Raw genomic sequence first — 13,380 nt, 5'->3', positions numbered from 1 at the left:
AAAAAAAAAAAAAAAAAAAAAAAAAAAAATAAAGGAAACAAAGATAAAAATTGTGTTTCTCCTTGAAATTAAAAAGTCTTCTATTGAGTTGCTTAAAAGAGGCCAAAATGCAAAAGTATAGCATGGTGTGTTTTATAAAACAGCATCTTTCTTTCCCGGAAATCACTTGTTCCAGAATCTTGAACATTTAGAACATAAATGAGCACAAGAAAGTAAGCAATCAAAAGTTCAGAGAGCTACCAGGACAAATTTTAATATCTTAGAGTTGTAGTTTGCTTTTATCCAATTACTAACCCTGTTATTTGGAACATATCTCATACTCCTAATCTTAAATATATGTTCCAGTTTTGTAATATATATTAGTGAACTCCCTCATCCCCTCAAATATTCGTATCTTTAGCCTAGGATTACTACCAACTCTATTACCAAGAAATGTTTCTAAATAAATAAAAAACATAATTATGGAAAAAGAAGTACAGGCATGTTTTGTTAGGGTCGCAAAATTTTGGAAACAAATAAAATGGTTCAACAGAAGGGTGATAGTTAAATAAATAATGATACATTATTCTTGAGAAGATGTATACTTCTAATACAAAATAGATATATTTAAATCTCCAATCAAAATTATATATTCAGTGTGATCATATCATGTATAAAATAAAATCTGTGACTAGAAAAAAATTAATGCAAGAAAATATACTAAAATTGGTATCTCTGTGTGGTAGGAATGTAAGTCATATTTTAAAATTTCAGGGCCAGATACAGTGGCTCAAGCCTGTAATCCCAGCACTTTGGGAGGTTGAGGCAGGTGGACCAGTTGATGTCAGGAGTTCGAGACCAGCCTGGCAAGCATGGTGAAACCCTGTCTCTGCTAAAAATATATATGTAAAAAAAAATAGCTGGGCATTGTTGTGCATGCCTGTAATCCCAACTACTCAGGGGGCTGACACAAGAGAATCACTGGAACCTGAGAGGGAGAGGTTGCCACGAGCCGAGATCATGTCACCGCACTCCAGCCTGGATGATAGAGCCAGAATCTGTCTCAAAAATAAATAAATAAATAAACGAAATTTTAGAACAACTCCTTATTTTATTAAAAACATTATATTGATCACATATTATTTTACTATGAGTTACTGTACCTTACAGTGAAGTTTACAAAACAAGTTAGAAAATGCATGCAAAGGTGATATTCAAACCATAAAACTGACATGATAATAATAGTTTTATTTAATAAATATTATTAAATGTAATTTAATTGTATTTTATAATTTATTATTATTTTGTTGTATCATACTCATTCAAAATCAAAAATAAGCAAATGTATTTACGTCTTCATAAGAGATTCTCTGAGGCTTTCCCTCATAGATCATATTCTCTGATGATAGATGGAATTTTTATGAAATCTATTATGTAATTTTCTCTGAGAAAGGAGCAAACGCCACTTGGTACAGACCCCCTGGCGGCAGCAAGGCTATAAACACCACAAAATGTGGAAGAAAAAAGAACCCCTAGTTTATGAGCATCTGCTTATGCTTAGCATTAGAGGTGCATATCACACATTTAGAAAAAGTTTCCACTGAAAAAAATTAAGATTAAAAAAGTCATTCTTTAGAAATGCTAGGTAATGGAATATAAGTCTGTGCATAAACACTGGTTTTGGGGTTTAAATTAGTATGAAACTGAAAGAAGAATATGACTGCTCTGCCTAGGATTTCAGAATTGGCTTCTAAAGGAATTGCAGTTCACCAGGAAAAGAAAGGAGAAGGAGGTAAGAAATATATACAAATAGCTTTCGTGAAAATACCTGCAATCATTGAGTATGCAGCATATGCCAGAAACTCTTAAGACACAATATTATTTTATGATATGAAGAACTCAGTTTTTAAAATAGGCAACATTCTAATGGGCTTTGGAGGAAGATGAGATAATTTTTCACTGAGAAGATCAAAGAAGATGACAAGGAAAAATTTAGCCCTGCATTTAGGCTTAAGAATTCATCAGAATCTTTATCAAACTACTAATAATTTTCAGCACGCCTTTTGGAAAACCCACCTGGTACTCTACCTCCTCCTGTAAAGTAAAGACGGTTATTAAGCATGCCAAAAAGTACCTTTAACCTGGAACTAATCACTAGCTTACATCTGCACAATAAAGGAGTAAAGGCAATAGTTTTAAATATTAAGTGTGTCAATTGTATTTTCCAAAGGTGGCTACAACAATATCTCTGGTACCATGTTCTTCTTACAATGAGACTTTGACAATCCTCCCATGAAGAGGTAAGGTGTATATACTGTCTCCTTCAAGCTATGCAGCAATAGTAACTGAAACATTAAACATTTATTATGAAGTAATATCTATGCCAGATCATACTTCTCAAATTTTAATGACTATATGACTTGCCCAGATATATTGTTAAAGTGAAGTCTGTTTAGTAGGTCTAGGGAAGATCTTCAGATTCTGCATTTCCAACAAACTGCCAGGCAATGCACATGCTGCTGGTCCACAGTCCACACTTTGCATAGAAAGTTGACATAGGAATAGTATTTCTTTATCTAGAAGCATTCTGTCTTCTTTTCTTCTTGGCAACATGACTAAACAGCTGTTTCATAGCAAGTAGACATGTCAGGAGAGGAAGTCTATAAAAGAATGGATGACTTCTAGATGTTTCATAACTGTACCTGTAATTTGACAAGCACAAAGTTGTATAATTTGGAATTCAAGAACATATGCTGACACTGTTTCTTAAAAACCTGTGAGTCATTGTTTTGTTGACCTGAAACTTCTAGAATTTCATGATGATGAAGATGAGTTAGGACTATACTTACATGCATTAAATGCTCACTATGGACAGATCACTGTGAGGTAGGTCAGACATTCCTTGAGTGTCCATGAAATGACCAACTGCTCCTTGCAGGCTGGTAGGGGAAGAAAATCACTAATTTAAACCTTTCGTTTTATAGAGGGGATGGTAAGTAGAAAGTTCAATAGTCTAAACTGAATTGTAAATGCAGGATTGTGCAGCTGGTGCAGAGGAATTAAATTTAGAAGTATTGGTGGGTGGAGAAGAGTTCTCAAGAACATCCAGAAGCTTTTTCTAGACTAGGAAAGGTAATACCATTGTCACCTAAGATGTGTCATTCAATGTCACTAAATCTTCAGTCTTTATTTCACCTCTCTAAATCATTCCTCATGCTTAGTACAATGCCTGGGCATCAGACCTGCCTTTCATCTGTAATTATATCTCCCACTAGTCTGAAAAACTTGTGCAAAACTTACCTCCCACAACACACATATTTACCCAACAGAAGTTGGCGTTACAGACAGAAATTGGCTCAACATTCACAAAAAATCTCTTTACTCTTCCTATATAAACAAGAAGACTACTTTTCCAACCTGCCTTGCCATTGGGTTGGAAACATGTAACTGAGTTCTGAGCAGTGAAATATGAATGAATGTGCTACACACCACATCTAGGCTTGGACATTAATTTATTTGCACAGTTCCCTACTGTCTCTCTTTCTGTTTCACAATGATGCTGGACACACATGCTCCAGACAGTGTAACTTTAAGATGGAAACATCTTGGATTCCTGAGTTATTCCTTGTAGAATTATAAGGAGCTGAGCTGACCTAGACAGAGCTAAGCTGCCAGGTGTCAGAGTAGCCAATTAGGCAAGAAGCAAAAATGAAAATAACAGTGAAACCTTTAATCACTTACAGGGATAGCATAAGCAAGAGGCTAACCTGAAGAAAATGCTGACTCCTCCTGATCAATTTTTTTCCACGGACCAGCACCAGTCAAGAATTAGCAGGAGTAGCATAGATATGGTATTCAGCTCAATCCTGAAGGAGCTTCCAAAAAAGGCTCTTGGGATTTTATGGACCCTGGAGCAAGGGGAAAGGAAAGGGGAAAGGGCTGGGAGTGCAAAAGTCCTGAATATTGAGTTACAGTGGAGCAACGTTTCTTCAAGTTTGATTCTTCAGCTCTTTAATAAGGAGGTCTCAGCAGAGGCACCTGAGGAAGGCCTCAGCTGAAGGCCTCCTATAAAGAAGCTTCCAAATGGAGGCATCTGATCTAGGAATGATGATATGCATAGGAGCAAAGTCAGCCGGGGAGCCTGAGTCCTCGACTGAAACCTCCTTCAAAGATTGTATTTGCCACACCAAGACTGACATGGGGAGGGCAGCTTTTGTGACTGCCTATTGTTTGGCATGAAAAAAAAAAAAAATCACATGTAGATTTTTAGCTGGGAGTTTTAGCCAGACTCCTTAAGAGTGGCCAAAGGGAACCATTTGAATTAGACTGTGATATGAAAAAGAAATAAATCTTTACTGAATTAAATCACTAGAACTTTGGAGTTTACTTGTTAGCACAGCATAGCCCAGTTTATCCTGACTATTATAATATTGTCCTTAATGAAAGTTTAGGATGTAATGTCTACAAAGTAGTCCTGTCACTAGAAAAATGATCCTAGTTCTCAATATAAAAGAGATAATGGGGAAGTGATAGATAAAAAACAGAGAAATAGTTCATGTTTTTATATCTTCCTCCCACTCCAGTTTCTTAGATAATATATAAATCTTGATTCCTGCAGCTTATCTATCTTCCACTCCTCTTGGGATGCCAATAAGGATAAAACTGCAGCAGCCATTGAAGTCCAGACAAATGACAAATTTGCTACCGTAACAATTGAAAAACAAATTATATCTCATGACAAAAGGCCTAACATATGCTTAAAATATTTGAATAGGTGACCCCCAGTTACACAGAAACTGGAAAACTAAATTACGCTAAAGATTATGACTAGAGTTTCTTGAGTCAGGGACTATATCCTTGTATGTAACCTTATCACAAATAGTATTTCCTGCTGCTCTCTGGAGACTAGAGCCACATATAGAATAATGATGCTGTCATGAAAGATGACAGATTTTGTAAGAAACCTGAAGCACTAATGAAAAAAATCAGTAAAGACATTATCTAACAACTAATGTGTACAGAAATCTTGTGGTAACATTTCTTTTTGTTTGAAAATAAGACATCTTTTCTTCTTGGTGGATGATTGAGGTAGTGGCCATTATAGTTATTTACCAGATATTTCCAGCTCCTCTTTTTCAAGGTAAATGGTAGGGCTGCGTGTTCACATCTCCTCTGAAGTAAAGTATGACAATATGACTTGCTATCATTAATGGTATACGAGTAGAAATAATAAGTTTACTGCTGAATAGAAGCTAAAGAGACAATGCATGATTTACTATCATCCTCTCCTTCTGACACAGCAAGCATAGGGCAGGTGTTGACATGAGGTCTTCATCGGCCTGAGTCCCTTAGCGACTATGACAGCAGACCTCCTACCAATCTACATTAGACAGATGGCATGAGTGGAAAAAAACCTTTTGCTAGGCTAAACAAATCAGAGATAATTTGCTACTATGCTATAACTTTGTCTATCCTGTGATTATTATTTTTGCTTTTAACCAGCCCATAAAGGAAAAAATCATCTGCAAGTAATGGAAGGAGAAAATAGGTCAGACACTAGGACTAAACCTTATTCGTTAGCAGCTGGGCAACACTTAGAAAAGTAGGCATATGCTTTACATGAAACCTCCTCTTCACTCTCACTAAGGCAGCCCAAATTTTGCCTCTGAAAGTTCAGTCAAAATGTTTGTATCAGTAGAGTGCATAATGTTAAACTTTGGATCCAATAACCCTGGGCATAGCTCTTTTGAGTAGAAAGCCTTTTAGTAAATCTAAATTCCCACACACTATACAATGACCAAATAGATTTATCATTCTCTATTGTTCACTTTTCTATACATTTGTTCATTGTCATATAGTTGACAGTTACTAAAATAAACAGAAAACATTCAGGACAAGGTATTTTTAATGAGAATTATCCACCAAGAAAGATAAGGTAGGTTATTCTCCAAATGGGGCAGAGGACCTGTTCCCCTACACCTTACAGGAACACCAAATTTAACAACCATCTACACAAAATATGTATACTTTATAAGAACCAAAATCAGGTGAGCAATCACAGTACCTTTAGTTAACTTCATTTTATTGAAATAGGTACTGAAAAGGGCAGATAAAAACAGTTTTGAATTGCCATTGCCACTCCTTTCCTACCTCCAAGCAGTGGCTGCATGGCACACAGAATCTGTATGCTGGGAAGGCAGAGTGTAATGATTGTGAGACTTTGCATTGAACTTGATGCTGCTCTATCACAGTGGAAAGCAGAATCTTGCTGTACTTAGCTAATGCTTGCCCATGGAGGGAACATTTGGATCAGCGAGACACAGGGAAATTGCCTATCTTAGCAGTTGGAACTTGAGTTTCAGCAAGCCTTGCCACTTGGGACTGAAGTGCTCTGGGGCCCCACATAAACTTGAAAGGCAGTCTAGGCCACGAAGACTACAATTCCTAGATAAGACCTAGTGCTTTGAGGACTACAATTCCTAGATGAGTCTTAGTGCTTTGAGCTGGGCTCAAAGTCATTGTACTGGGAGGCCCAAGAACCACTGAGACACCAGCCAGGGCAGTTAAGAGGGTGTTTAGAGTGTTTGCCCTCCCCCAACCCCAGGCTGCACAGCTCACAGCTCCAAAAGAGACCCCTTCCTTCCACTTGAGAAAAAGGAAGGGTAAAGTGAACTTTAACTTACAACTTGGATACCAGTTCAGTTACAATAAAATAGGGCACTGGTCAGAGTCATGAAGCCCCATTCCTTGCCTTGGCTCCTGGACAACATTTCTAGACATACCCTGGGACAGAAGTTAACATGCTGCCTTGAAGAGAAGAACCCAGTCATGGCAGGACTCATCACCTGCTTACTAAAGAGCCCTTGGACCTTGAATCATCAGCAATAGTACCCAGGTAGTATGCCATTAGCCTTGGGTGAGACAGAAACTTGCTGGTTTCAGGTGAGGCACAGCACACTCCCAGCTGTGGTGGCTGTGGAGAGATGCCCCATCTGCTTGAGAAAAACAGAGGGAAAAGTAAAGAGGACTTCGTTTTGTACCTTAGGTATCAGGTTGGACACAATAGGGTAGAAAACCAGGCAGGCTCTTGAGGTTCCTGATTATAAGCCTTTGCACTTGGACAGCATTTCTGGACCTGCCCTGGGCCAGGGGGGAGCCTGGAAGAGTGAATCCCAGGCTTGACAACATTCACCACAAGCTGACTGAAGAACCCTTGGACTTTAAGTGAACATTGGTGGAAGCCTGACAGTACTCTCCATGAGCCTGTGGTGGTGGTGGCCATAGGGTGAGGCTCCCTTGCCTAGGAAAAGGGAAGGGAATAGTGAGAAGGACTTGTTACATGGTTTGAAAGCCAGCTCAGCAGTAGTACCACAGAACACTAAGTAGATTTTAAAGGTCTTTTTACTCTACTCCTTAGCTTCTAGATGGCATTTCTGGACCCACCTGGAGCCTGGGGAGCTCACCACTCTAAAGGGAAAAAGACAAGGTTGTCTGGCTTTACCACCTACGGATTGTACAGCCCCAGGGTCTTTTGCAAACAAAAGTGGTAGCAAGGTGGTAGTTACAGTGGTAGGACTTTGGGAGGTCAAGGCAGGCAGATCACTTGATGTCAAGAGTTCAAGACCAGCCTGGCCAACATGGTGAAACACATCTCTACCAAAAAATACAAAAATTAGCCAGGCATGGTGGTGGACAGCTGTAGCTATTCAGCTATTCAGGAGGTTGAGGTGGGAGAATTGCTTGAACCCATGAGGCAGAGGTTGCAGTGAGCCAAGATCATGCCACTGCACTCCAGCCTGGGCAACAGAATGAGACCCTGTCTCAAAAGATTTGGGAGGCTGAGACAGGCAGATCACTTGAGCCCAGGAGTTCAAGACCAGGAACGGCAACATAGCAAAACCCCACCTCTACCAAAAAAAAAAAAAAAAAAAAAAAAAAAAATTCAGCTAAGCATTGTGGTATGCACGTATAGTCCCAGCTACTCAGGAGGTTGAAGTAGGAAGGTGGCTTGAGCTTGGCAGGTGGAGGTTGCGATGAGCTGAGATCATACCACTGCATTCCAGTCTGGGTGACAGAGGAAAGTCCTGTCAAAAAAAAAATAGAATCAAGCAGAAATTCTGGAATTGGAAAATGCAAATGACACACTGAAGAATGCATCAGAGTCTTTTAATAGCAGAATTAATCAAGCAGAAGAAAGACTTAGTGGGCTTGAAGAGAGGCTATTTGAAAATACAGTCAGAGGAGACAAAAGAAAAACAGAATTAGGAGGAAAGAAGCATGTCTACAAGCTCTTAAAAAATAGCCTCAAAAGGGCAAATTTAAGAATTATTGGCCTTAAAGGGAAGGTAAAGAAAGAGATAAAAGTAGAACATTTATTCAACGGGTTTATAACAGAGAACTTGCCAAACCTAGAGAAAGACATCAATATCCATGCACAAGAAGGTTACAGAACATCAAGCAGATTTAACCCAAAGAAGACTATGTCAAGGCATTTAATAATCAAACCCCCAAAGACCAAGGTTAAGGAAAGAATCCTTAAAGCAACAAAAGAAAAAAAATGCCATACAATGGAGCTCTAATACATCTAGCAGCAGACTTTTCAGTGGAAACCTTATAGGCCAGGAGAGAGTGGTACCACATATTTAAAATGCTAAAGGAAAACAACAATCAAAAAAAACCTGTTACCCTAGAATAGTATGTTCTGTAAAAATATCCTTCAAACATAAAGAAGAAATGAAGACTTTTCCATACAAACAAAAGCTGAAAAACTTAACACCAGACCTGTCTTACACAAAATGCTAAAGAGAATATTTCAATCAGAAAAAAAAAAGGACATTAATGAGGAATAATAAATCATCTGAAGCTACAAACCTCACTGGTAATAGTAAGTACACAGGAAAAAACACAGGATGTTTTAACACTGTGATGCATAAATTATTCTTAAGTAGAAAGATTAAATGATGAACCAATCAAAAATAACTATAACAGATTAAGATGGTAGAAAGGAGTAAGAACTAGCTTGCAGCTCCCACTTGGACAGAGTATCATGTAGGGACTCACACTGTAAATTTTTGTGCTGAGAACTATTGAAGAAACATACCAGGAAAGCTGAGAGAATCCACAAACCCTTTAAAGGAACTGGATCACCCCTGCAGGCTCCCTGAGACACTGAAAAACTGTGAGTCTGCTTGTTTTCTCAACAGAGAGGTTCATATTCTTGGGCAAGTTTTCAGCCCTTGTCACTGGCTGCCTGGAAATAAATTTGGTGCTATTGGGGAAGTATGGTGGGAGATCAACTTTTAGGATTGCAGGCTGCATGGGAGTGAGATGGGGCCTGTGGTTGCTGGCTTTCCCTCACTTCCCTGGGGACCTGTATGACTCAGCAGAGGCAACCATAATCCCCCTGAGAATATAACTCCATTGGACTGGGAACCACACCCCCATCCCCCATAGCAGCCTAAGCAAGCCCAGCCCAATGACAGGCTGAACTCAGACACACCTATCCCTGCCCCCACTTGATGGTCTTTCTCTGCCCTCCCTGGTATCCAAAACAAATGTCATAATACTTTGGGAGCTCTATGGCCCTGCCCACCACCTGAGAAACCTGAATACTTAATCAGGTGTCCTTAGGGCAAGTCTGCATCCTCCCTATGGGACTGCAGTTGATGCACTCTTGAAAGCACCACCTCCTGGCTGAAGGCCAACCAATACAAAACCAGCACAGTAAACAAATATACAACCAAGGACCCTCACAGAGCCCATTTCACTCTCTTGCTACTTTCGCCAGAGCAGGTGCTGGTATCCATGGCTGCAAGACCTGAAGATGGATCACATTGCAGGACTCTTTGCAGACACTCCCCAACACCACCAGCCCAGAGTCTGGTAGCTCTGCTGTGTGGCTAGACTGAGAAAAGCAAAAATAATCGCTACTGTTTAGCTCTGAAAAATCCCCATTGCTACAGGAAGGAGGAGAACACCACATCAAGGGAGCACCCTGTGATACAAAAGAATCTGAACAGCAGCTCTTGAATGCCAGATCTTCCCTCTGACATAGTCTACCCAAATGAGAAGAAACCAGAAAAATGATTCTGGTAATTTGAGAAAACAAGGTTCTTCAACACCACCAAAAGATCACACCAGCTCACCAGCAATGGATCCAAACCAAGGCAAAATATCTGAATTGCCATAAAAAGAATTCAGAAGGTTGATAATTAAGCTAATCAAGGAGGCACCAGAGAAAGATGAGTCCAATTTAAAGAAATCAAAAATATAATACAGGATATGAAAGGAAAATTCTTCAGTAAAATACATAGCATAAATAAAAAAGAATCACAACTTCTGGAAATTAAGGACACATGGAAATGCAAAATTCACTGGAAAGTCTCAGCAACAGAATTGAACAAGCAGAAGAAACAACTTCAGAGTGTGAAGACAAGGCTTTGGAATTAACCCAATCCATCAAAGACAAAGAAAAAAAGAATTTTTAAAAAATTAATAAAGCCTACAAGAAGTTTGTGACCATTTTAAACATCCAAATCTAAGAATAATTGTTGTTCTTGAGGAAGAAGAGAAATCTAAAATTTTAGAAAACATATTTGATGGAATAATTGAGGAAAACTGCCCCAGCCTTGCTAGAGATCTAGACATCCAAATACAAAAAGCTCAAAAAACACCTAAAGTCATCACGAAAGGATCATTGCCTAGGTACATGATCAAAAGGTTATCTACAGTCAAGACAAAGTAAAGAATCTTAAGAGTTGTGAGGCAAAAGCATCAGGTAACCTATAAAGGAAAACCTATCAGATTGACAGCAGATTTCTCAGCAGAAAAGGGACTGAGGTCCTATTTTTAGCCTCCTTAAACAAAATAATTATCAGCCAAAAATTTTATATCCAACCAAACTAGGCTTCATAAATGAAGGAAAAATACAGTCTTTCCCAAACAAATAAATGCTGAGAGAATTCACCACTACCAAGCCAGCCCTACAAGAACTGCTAAAAGGAGATCTAAATCTTGAAATAAATTCTCAAAATGCACCAAAATAGAACATCCTTAAAGCATAAATCTCACAGGACCTTTATAACAATAACATAATGAAAAGAAAACAAAGTATTCACACAACAAATAGCACAATGAATAGAATAATACCTCATATTTCAATACTAACATTGAATGTAAATGTCCTAAATGCTGCACCTGAAAGATACAGAATGGCAGAATGTATAAGAATTCACAAACCAGGTGTTTGCTGTCTTCAGGAAACTCACCTAACACATAAGTACTCACAAAAACTTAAAGTAAATGGGTAGAAAAAGATATTCCACGCAAATGGACACCAAAAGTGAGCAGGAGTAGCTTTCTTATATCAGACAAACTTTAAAGCAACAGCTGTTAAGAAAGACAAAGAGGGATGTTATATAATGACAAAAGGACTAGTCCAACAGAAAAATATCACAATTCTAAATACATATGGAGCTAACTTTGGAGCTTTCAACGTAAAACAGTTACTTCTAGACATAAGAAATGAGATAGCAGATTCCGTTCCAAGATGTTTAAATAGGAACAGCTCCAGTCAGAAGCTCCCAGCATGACTGACACAGAAGATGGGTGATTTCTGCATTTTCAACTGAGTTACTTGGTTCATCTCATTGGGACCAGTTGGACAGTGGGTGCAGCCCACAGAGGGTGAGCCAAAGCAGGGTAGGGCATCACCTCACCCAGGAAGTGCAAGGGGTCAAGGGATTTATCTTTCCTAGCCAAGGGAAACCGTGACAGACTGTACCTGGAAAAATGGGACACTGCTGCCCAAATACTGCGCTTTTCCCATGGTCTTAGCAACCGAGAGACAAGGAGATTCTCTTCTGTGCCTGGCTCAGTGAGTCCCATGCCCATGGAGCCTTGCTCACTGCTAACACAGCAATCTGAGATCGATCTGCAAGGTTGCAGCCTGGTGGGGGCAGAGGCATCTGCCATTGCTGAGGTTTGAGTAGGTAAACAAAGTAGCCAGGAAATTCAAACTGGGTGGACCCCACTGCAGCTCATCAAGGCCTACTGCCTCTATAGACTCCATCACTGTGGGTAGGGGATAGCTTAAAAAAGCCAGCAGAAACTTCTGCAGACTTAAACGTACCTGTCTGACAGCTCTGAAGAGAGCAGTGGTTCTCCCAGCATGGCGTTTGAGCTCTGAGAATGGACAGACTGCCTCCTCAAGTGGGTCCCTGAACCCCAAGTAGCCTAACTGGGAGACATCTACCAGTAGGGGCCAACAGACACCTCATACAGGTGGGTGCTCCTCTAGGACGAAGTTTCCAGAGGAAGGATCGGGAGGCAATATTTGCTGTTCTGCAATATTTGCTGTTCTGCAGCCTCTATTGCTGGTACCCAGGCAAACAGGGTCTGGAGTGGACCTCCAGCAAACTCCAACAGACCTGCAGTTGAGGGACCTGACTGTTAGAAGGAAAACTGAGAAACAGAAAGGAATAGCATCAACATCAACAAAAAGGAAATCCACACCCAAACTCCATCTGTAGGTCACCAACATCAAAGAACAAAGATAAATAAAACCAAAAAGATGGAGAGAAAGCAGAGCAGAAAAGCTGAAAATTCTAAAAACCAGAGCACCTCTTCTCCTCCAAAGGGTCACAGCTCCTCGCCAGCAACAGAACAAAGCTGGAAGGAGAATGATTTTGATGAGTTCACAGAAGTAGGCTTCAGAAGGTTGGTAATAAACTTCTCCGAGCTAAAGGAGCATGTTCCAACCCATTGCAAGGAAGCTAAAAACCTTGAAAAAAGGTTAGATGAATGGCTAAGTAGAATAAACAGTGTAGAGAAGATCTTAAATGACCTGATGGAGCTGAAAACCAGGGGACAAGAACTTTGTGACGCACACACAAGCTTCAATAGCCAATTTGATCAAGTGGAAGAAAGGATATTACTCATTGAAGATCAAATTAATGAAAGAAAGCAAGAAGACAAGTTTAGAGAAAAAAGAGTAAAAAGAAATGAACAAAGCCTCCAAGAAATGTGGAACTACGTGAAAAGACCAAATGTGCATTTGACTGGTGTACCTGAAAGTGATGAGGAGAATGGAACCAAGTTGGAAAGCACTCTTCAGGATGTTATCCAGGAGAACTTCCCCAATCTAGCAAGGCAAGCCAACATTCAAATTCAGGAAATACAGAGACTACAAAGATACTCCTTGAGAAGAGCAATCCCAAGACATGTAATTGTCAGATTCACCAAAGTTGAAATGAAGGAAAAAATGTTAAGGGCAGCCAGAGAGAAAAGTCGGGTTACCCACAAAGGAAAGCCCATCAGACTAACAGCGGATATCTCAGCAGAAACTCTACAAGCCAGAAGAAACTGGGGGCCAATATTCAACATTCTTAAAGAAAAGAATTT

The 13,380-nt window shown here is 39.5% G+C and overlaps 1 long non-coding RNA gene across 1 annotated transcript in view; it reads right to left on the bottom strand.

Moving 5' to 3' along the window:
• Nucleotides 1-2,371: 2,371 nt before the first annotated feature.
• LOC108523442 (uncharacterized) overlaps nt 2,372-13,380 on the bottom strand; it is a 21,578-nt gene continuing 10,569 nt past the window's right edge. The window contains exon 4 of the long non-coding RNA XR_001883811.1: nt 2,372-2,681. This is a non-coding gene — a long non-coding RNA (uncharacterized LOC108523442). The remainder of the gene's footprint in view (nt 2,682-13,380) is intronic.

The sequence above is a fragment of the Rhinopithecus bieti genome, unplaced genomic scaffold, assembly GCF_001698545.2.
Source record: "Rhinopithecus bieti isolate Rb0 unplaced genomic scaffold, ASM169854v2 scaffold_68671, whole genome shotgun sequence".
Taxonomy (NCBI): Eukaryota; Metazoa; Chordata; class Mammalia; order Primates; family Cercopithecidae; genus Rhinopithecus; species Rhinopithecus bieti.
The sequence above is the reverse complement of the archived record's forward strand: the minus strand, read 5'-3'. Positions and strand labels throughout refer to the sequence as shown.